General features: G+C 38.9%; 1 pseudogene; it reads right to left on the minus strand.

The window, feature by feature from the left end:
- Positions 1–6,501: 6,501 nt before the first annotated feature.
- Positions 6,502–6,620, minus strand: LOC145396127 (5S ribosomal RNA; annotated as a pseudogene).
- Between the last annotated feature and the right edge of the window lie 674 nt (positions 6,621–7,294).

The following is a 7,294-nucleotide window of genomic DNA, read 5'->3' on the forward strand; positions in this document are numbered from 1 at the left end:
GAAAGTACACATATACACAGCTTGGACTAATGAGTGCAGATTATTGAATACAAATATACACACAACTTGGACATAGCTCACATAAATCATTAATAAGGCGGTTAAGCCATGTTTTCCAATACGTGGTAGAAGACTAGTGAAAAGTAAGAAGCCAAATTGGCGGAACAGCAATATTAAGAGAAGTCTTTCAGCAAAGAAAGTTATCAGAAATACAAAGCCACTTATAATGAGGAAGATAATGATATTTACCATAACTTAAGTCGAAACGGTAAAAATTTAATAAAGCAAAGTAAGAAAAATCTTGAAGTGCATTTTGCAAGCATCAGTAAATCAAGCCCCAAAGAATTTTTCAGTTTTATCAGAAATAAGAAAATATTAACACCAACAATAGGACCACTAGTATCAGCAGATAGTGGGCATACAAATGATGAAACTGAGATGGCTAAAATTCTTAATACTTTCTTTACATCTGTATTTACAGTATAAAGTTCATGCTCAATACAAACATTGTCTACCGCAATCGTAAATGAAGACAACACACTCAAAGAAATTATTATCAGTGACAGAGATGTATTCCTTGCACTAAATAAACTAAAGATAAATAAAACACCAGGGCCAGATAGAATATCTTCAAGAGTCTAAAAGGAGGCAAAAGATGAAATAGTGAAACCCTTTACACACTGTGTATTCATTATCTCTCTCAGAAGTGGCACTGTACCAGGCAGTTGGAAATTAGTAAATGTATCAGTTGTTTACAAGTTGTTGGAAACAATAATTAGAGATAAATTGGTCAAGCATTTAGAACAGAAAAGTCTCATCAAAGACTTTCAGCACGGACTGATTTTTTTCAATGATATTATTAATTTGTACGACAGCACTAAATCAGCCGATGTCATTTACCTTAATTCGAAAAAGCATTTGATAAAGTACCACATATTTAACATGTTGAGAAACTACGCATCTACGGTAATTGGGCATCTACGGTATTGATGACAGTGTACTAAGATGGATTGAAGGCTGGCTTACAAATAGTAAACAAAGAGTTGTAATCAATGGTAAAGAATCAGACTGGAAAAATGTTATAAGTGGAATACCACAAAGCTCAGCTTTGGGTCCTACATTGTTCTTGATTTATACAGACAATGTCGATGAAGGTGTGTTTTGTAAAACATCAAAATTTGCTGACAATACGAAGATTGGTAGTAGAGCAGATGCGCCAGTACAAAGAATATTGATTCAAACCGATCTTGATAAATTACTTATTTGGCCGAAAAAGTGGCAAATGGATTTTAATATTAATAAATTTAAAGTAAAAATGTGAAAATTTAGTTATACAATGAATCATTCTCAACTCATGAATGTAAACCATGAAAAGGATCCAGGAATAATTGTAACAGATAATTTGAAGCCAAGTAAACAGTCCACAGAAGCAATAAAGAAAGCTAACAAACGAGTTGGATTTATTTGTGGATCATTTGAGTTCATATCTGAAAATATAATCCTTACCCTATACAGTTCCTTAGTGAATCCACATCTATAGTACTCTGTGCAGTTCTGGTCACTGTATTACAGGAAAGATATAGAGAAATTAGAGAGTGCAACGACAAGTAACAAATATGAAACCAGACTAAGGAACATACCATATAAGGAGCGATTAAATGAGCTACTAAAGCTATTTAACCCATCAAAGTGCAGACTACGAGGAGATCTGATTCAAGTATTCAAGATTATTAAAGGAATTCATATTACGGATGTTGACATGCACTTTACAGTTGATCGTTCTAATTTACTAGAGGTAATGGGTACAAGGTTATTGGAAAACATTTCCAGTCTAATGAAGCCAAGTATTTTTTTTTATTTAACAGGGTTGTTAACATTTGGAATAACTGCCCAGGGATGTCGTTGATTGCAGTACAGTGGTGACATTCAAAAATCGCTTGGATAAGTATCTCGCTTCAAATCCCCAGCTAAACACCTTCATGACTGAATAATAATGTAAGCTGTTTTTCTTTGTTTCAGATCGTGATGAAATTATAGCAGGGAAATGCTATGTAATTATTAATACCTTTAGCTTATTGACATTTGCAGTGTACAGATACAGTAGGACAGAATATAGTTTACCACTTTTTAGTCTTTCCTATGAAATTTCCATGTCAGCTTTTCTATGGTGCATGGTGGTCCTTCTCATTGTTTCCCTGCCAACTTCGACTGGAGGGTTTGGTTGGTGGGTCGGGGGGAGCCTTTTGCTTTACTATCCTTACCTTCAACTTGTATATTTAGATACCATAATGACAGTCTTCTCTGTTACAAGCAGCCTCGAAAGGACCGTTAAGTCTGTTGCTGTTTGCTTTCCTCCGTACCATTCTTTTCCACTGCGACCTCCCTAATTTTTCCATCACCGCCTGTTACGCATCTCCTCCGCAGCCCTACCACACCTTTCCTCCACAGCCGCACCACACCCCTTAACCATAGTCTATCACAACTCTCCACCATTACCTACCAAACCTCTCCCCCTACCATATTTCACTACAGTCCTACCATATCTCTCCTCCTCCGCATCCTTGAGCATAGTCCTACCACATCATTCCTCCAACTACACTTCTCCACCGCAGTCCTACTACAGTTCTCCCATTACCACACTTTTCCACCACTGCCCTGCCAGACATCTCTTCCTACCACAGATCAGTACAATCCTACCACACCGCTCCTCATACCATACTTTTTCACCACAGTCCTACCACAGTTCTCCTTATACCACAGTTCACTCCATGTGCCCCAGCCACACTTCTTCACCACAGTCCTACCACACCACACGAATTTAGCTTCCACAATTATTTTCTCTACCTCTGTTGGTATGCGTCATCATCATATTATTGGAAAAATGGTTTGGAAACTTGAAACCCAACATTATAATGACTGAATTTAGTCATGCAGAGAAAATGGAAAATGAAAGATTAATTAGGAGAGTGTACAGTATGTGTTAGGAAAAAGGGGAAGGGGGATAACGAGGATAAGATGGAGGGAGAGTATTGACTCATATTTTCCCCATATATCTTCTCACCAGTAAAATAAAAAATGAAACGTTCTTAACCAGCTTTCACTTTTGATTACTTATGAAGCTTAAGAAGAGAAACCATAAAAATAAAAAAGCCTCAAGATAAAACAGCTTGACTGATAAATTTCAGAAAGTAGTTTCCACAAAGCAACATTATCTTGCACATTTTTGCGCTAATCAATAGAAAACCCATCACTGAGACTTTTTCTCTTTTTATTCTTGCTACCTGACAAGGTTTTTATTATCTTACAATGAACTTTGCAAACTGGAGGGATTAGATATTGTCTTTAATAACCTCTTGACTAGTGAAAGTTTTTCTTATTTGAATAAAACAACATCTGAAGGTAATGGCAATGAAATAAAACAAGTCAGGAGAGACAAAGCTTCATATCGTCAAAAGGCCATTCAGGCACAGAAATGAGGCTGCGCATCCTCTGTCCTGGTATGAGTGGACAGGGACAAATACTGTTTTCGTATCTGGCCACCTGGGTACCAACAATGGCAGTCCCTTTGTAAATGACTCTCCTTATTATCACAAGATGTACAGTTAAATTCCTGACTTCGGTGACGCATTTCAATTGTTACCTCGCCCTGACGGAGTCCGACGAGGTTTTGTTTTTGGTCGAGTTTGTTTCTTTGTTTGTTAGCAACATTACGGAAAAACCGTTGAATGAAATTTCATGGACCTTTCAGAATATGTGGGCACTGTTCCCAAAAGAAAGGGATTAAATTATGGAGGTAATCGAGTGACCCTGAAAGGCCAATATCAAGGTCACGGTCTTTCAAAGGGCCGTAACTAGAAACCGTTGAATAGAGATTCTTACTATTAAGAACATACAGGAACTCGTAATACGGGCTTTATTTTGGCACCAAGACCTTTGACCTTGAATGACCTTGAAAGGTCAAACTCAAGGTTACGTATAGTCAGGGGGCCATAACTTGAAACTCGTTGAAGATAGAAAGATATATACTCTTATCAATATATAGGAAATCCCACATAGGTTTTTAATTGGTACCATGACCTTTGACCATAAGTGATCATCAAAGGACAAACTCAAGACTACGGATATTTGAGGGGCTATAACTCGGAACTCGTTGAAGATAGAAATATTTACTATTATCAAGATATAGAAAAGCTCATATTGACTTTCATTTGGCACAATGACCTTTGACCATGACTGACCTTGAAATGTCAAATGCAAGATCACGGATTTCCAGAAGAAGGAACTTGAACACATTTGCACCATTACCTTAGAATTTATTGGTGTACTGACAATAAATGGCAGTAACGATTAAGCATTTAACAGCAATAAAATAACTGTTGTTCAGCGAGGTTTGTTTTGCTTGACACCACTTATTTACGCTGCTTCCTGCAGACTGTTATATTCAGATAAAGGGAGAAGTCTTGTAGTGTAGAGGTAGGTGAAAGGCTATAATGAACCTCTCCATTTCCACGATTCCCTAGATAATTTGTCACATCACAGCAAGAATAAAGTGAAAAATACGTCATCAGATTAAAGAAGTTATTAACACGAAGCATCCTTATACATACTTGGGATTTCATTCTCTCGGGACTTACCTTGAAAAGAACATACAGTATTAGCCTACATCTCCTGTAAAATCTGTTTTCAAGAGATTAGATGTGCTAAGCCGACTCCTTACCTTCTTTACGCCTGCAAAGTTGTTGACTTTATACACGGGTTTTATTCGGTCCAGTGTAGAGTACAACTCTCATGTGAGGGGAAGCTCCCCACATACAGCTCTTCTCAACGAACAAGGTGGAGTCAAAGGATTTTTGTCTGATTAACTCTCCTCTTCTTACTGGCTCCCTTCAACCTCTGTCTCTTCTCCGCACTGTTGCATCTTGATCTCTTTTCTGTCGTTACTTCAATGGCCACTGCTCCTCTGAAGTGTTTGCTTGCATCCCTCCACCTCTACGACGGACGCATAGCACCCAACTAAAAATAAACTCTTATCCCTTTTCTCTAATGTAAGAGTTACCCTTTACTCTCAGTCCTTCATTTATGCAACAGGTCAACTCTGGAACTGTCTCCCTCCGACTGTATTTCCCACATCCTATAATCTCCAGTCTTTCAAACGCAGTGTGTCCAGGCATGTCGAAATGAACGGATCTTGAATTTGGCTCTATTGGTTGTATTGTTTTTTTTTTCTTGGAATGAACGATTTGCGGGCTCCTGGCCTTTGGTCTCTACTTCCTTCCATTAAATATATATATATATATATATATATATATATATATATATATATATATATATATATATATATATATATATAACAGAAGTATCTTTTATCAGCAGTCCCATGAATTATTTTTAGCTTGGTTTCTCCATATTATTTTGTTCGCGACAGCAACCAAGGGAAATGGATGTGGAAGACCCTTCTGTCTCTTGTATCATAAACCCATTGTGTTTATCTGCCTCAGTGACCCTTGTGCAGTGGAAAGGCATAGCTCTATTTAATATCACTAAATAACATTAGCATAGACGTTTGGATCTGGTGAGGTTCCATACAGGCTTCATTAATGCCCTGAGCACCAGGTGGCTTTCCTTTGGCTGAATATAATTGACTGGCAACAGCAACCATAAAATAAAAGTGGAGTGCTCAGGTAGGAGTGGTTAAAGGCAGAGTGTATGACAGGTCGTGATGTACTGGCTACCTGTAATTACAGGGTTGCAGAAATGACATTTAATTAAGATACAACCAAGAATATTTTCTAATATAATTACCTGTCCTTGGGTAAATGATATCAGATAATTATTTCACTCCATCCATGTGTCTGTCTGTCAGTCAGTCAGTTAGTCTCTCTCTCTCTCTCTCTATTTATATATATATATATATATATATATATATATATATATATATATATATATATATATATATATATATATATATGAGCCTCTGTGGTACAGTCGTAAAGTGTGCTTTTTCATACACTAGAGAGAGAGGGTTCGCACCCCGCCAGGGTAATAAAGTTTGGAAGCGTTCTTCTGGCCACGCACTGCTTGGCGGACACAAGGTGTGCTGTGGTTGAACCAGTGTCGCATACTATAAAGTATGCTTGCACCCAGTAGGCTTGCATGGGCAGATTACACTTGGTTCACAGACTACACACACATCCAAAGCCACTCCAACACAAAACTTACACTAACAAGCACTTCTCACCCTACATACAATCTCTACTAGACAGCCTAAGCCACTTGGTAGAGATACATTGGCTGTATCGTCCCGAGTTCGGTAGGGATAGGCCGGTCCTTCAGTGGCCACTCAAACGGCTGATGAGATGAGAGAGAGATGAGATTCATTTTTCATTCATTGCCAGACATCATGTATCCGAAACGGGGTGGCCAAGGGCTTAGAGTTAATTGTTTTACAGGGAGGGGCACTAATCCTCCACCAACCCCACTTGACACATAGGGAGAACGTTATGCCAACAGCATCTGTTGTTCCCAGGCGGTCACCCATCCAAGTACTAACCAGACCCAACGTTGCTTAACTTCGCTATTCGGACGGGAAGCGGTGTACTCAACGTGGTACGGCAGATGATATATATATATATATATATATATATATATTTATATATTTAATTCACACACACGTGGTTACTTATTCACATATGAAAGCCTGTTTCAGTATCGTGGGTGCATACATGAGAGATGTGATCATGTCTGAAGTTAATGTTCTATCTATCTACATACCTAGGCTGCTTCCCCCAAGGAAAGGGAGGTAAACGAGACAGGACGACACACTCCCAATTTACGCATCCAATCAAACACATTCTTTCGCATCTTAGCCCCGAGGGGAGAAGAGACAGATCCTCACCGCACCACACCGCACGAGGGGCAACTGCGCAGTGCAATCAGTGACATCTGCAGCAGGCCCCGACAGCAGAGCTGGTTTACCCCTGCCTCATCATAATGGGCCCATCCCCTTACCCGTACCTGACCTGATCAGCTGATCAGACATACTGCAGGAGAATATCCCCTCAGGGCTGCATTTATTCATTTACAATTTCTCTCCATTCATTTCTGTCATGCACAGCCACTCTTCCTTGCTCAACAGACATCCCTCTCGCATCCAACGCTCTATTCACACTGTCCATCCATCCTCTACATACTCTTCCTCTCAGCCTTACACCTCTCATGTCAGATCTAGTTATCTTTTTCACCAGTCGCTCATTATCCATTCTCTCCATATGCCCAAATCATCGCAACACCCTCT

This window comes from Coenobita brevimanus, chromosome 34, assembly GCF_032717465.1.
Source record: "Coenobita brevimanus isolate Jiangsu-jjx chromosome 34, ASM3271746v2, whole genome shotgun sequence".
Classification (NCBI taxonomy): Eukaryota; Metazoa; Arthropoda; class Malacostraca; order Decapoda; family Coenobitidae; genus Coenobita; species Coenobita brevimanus.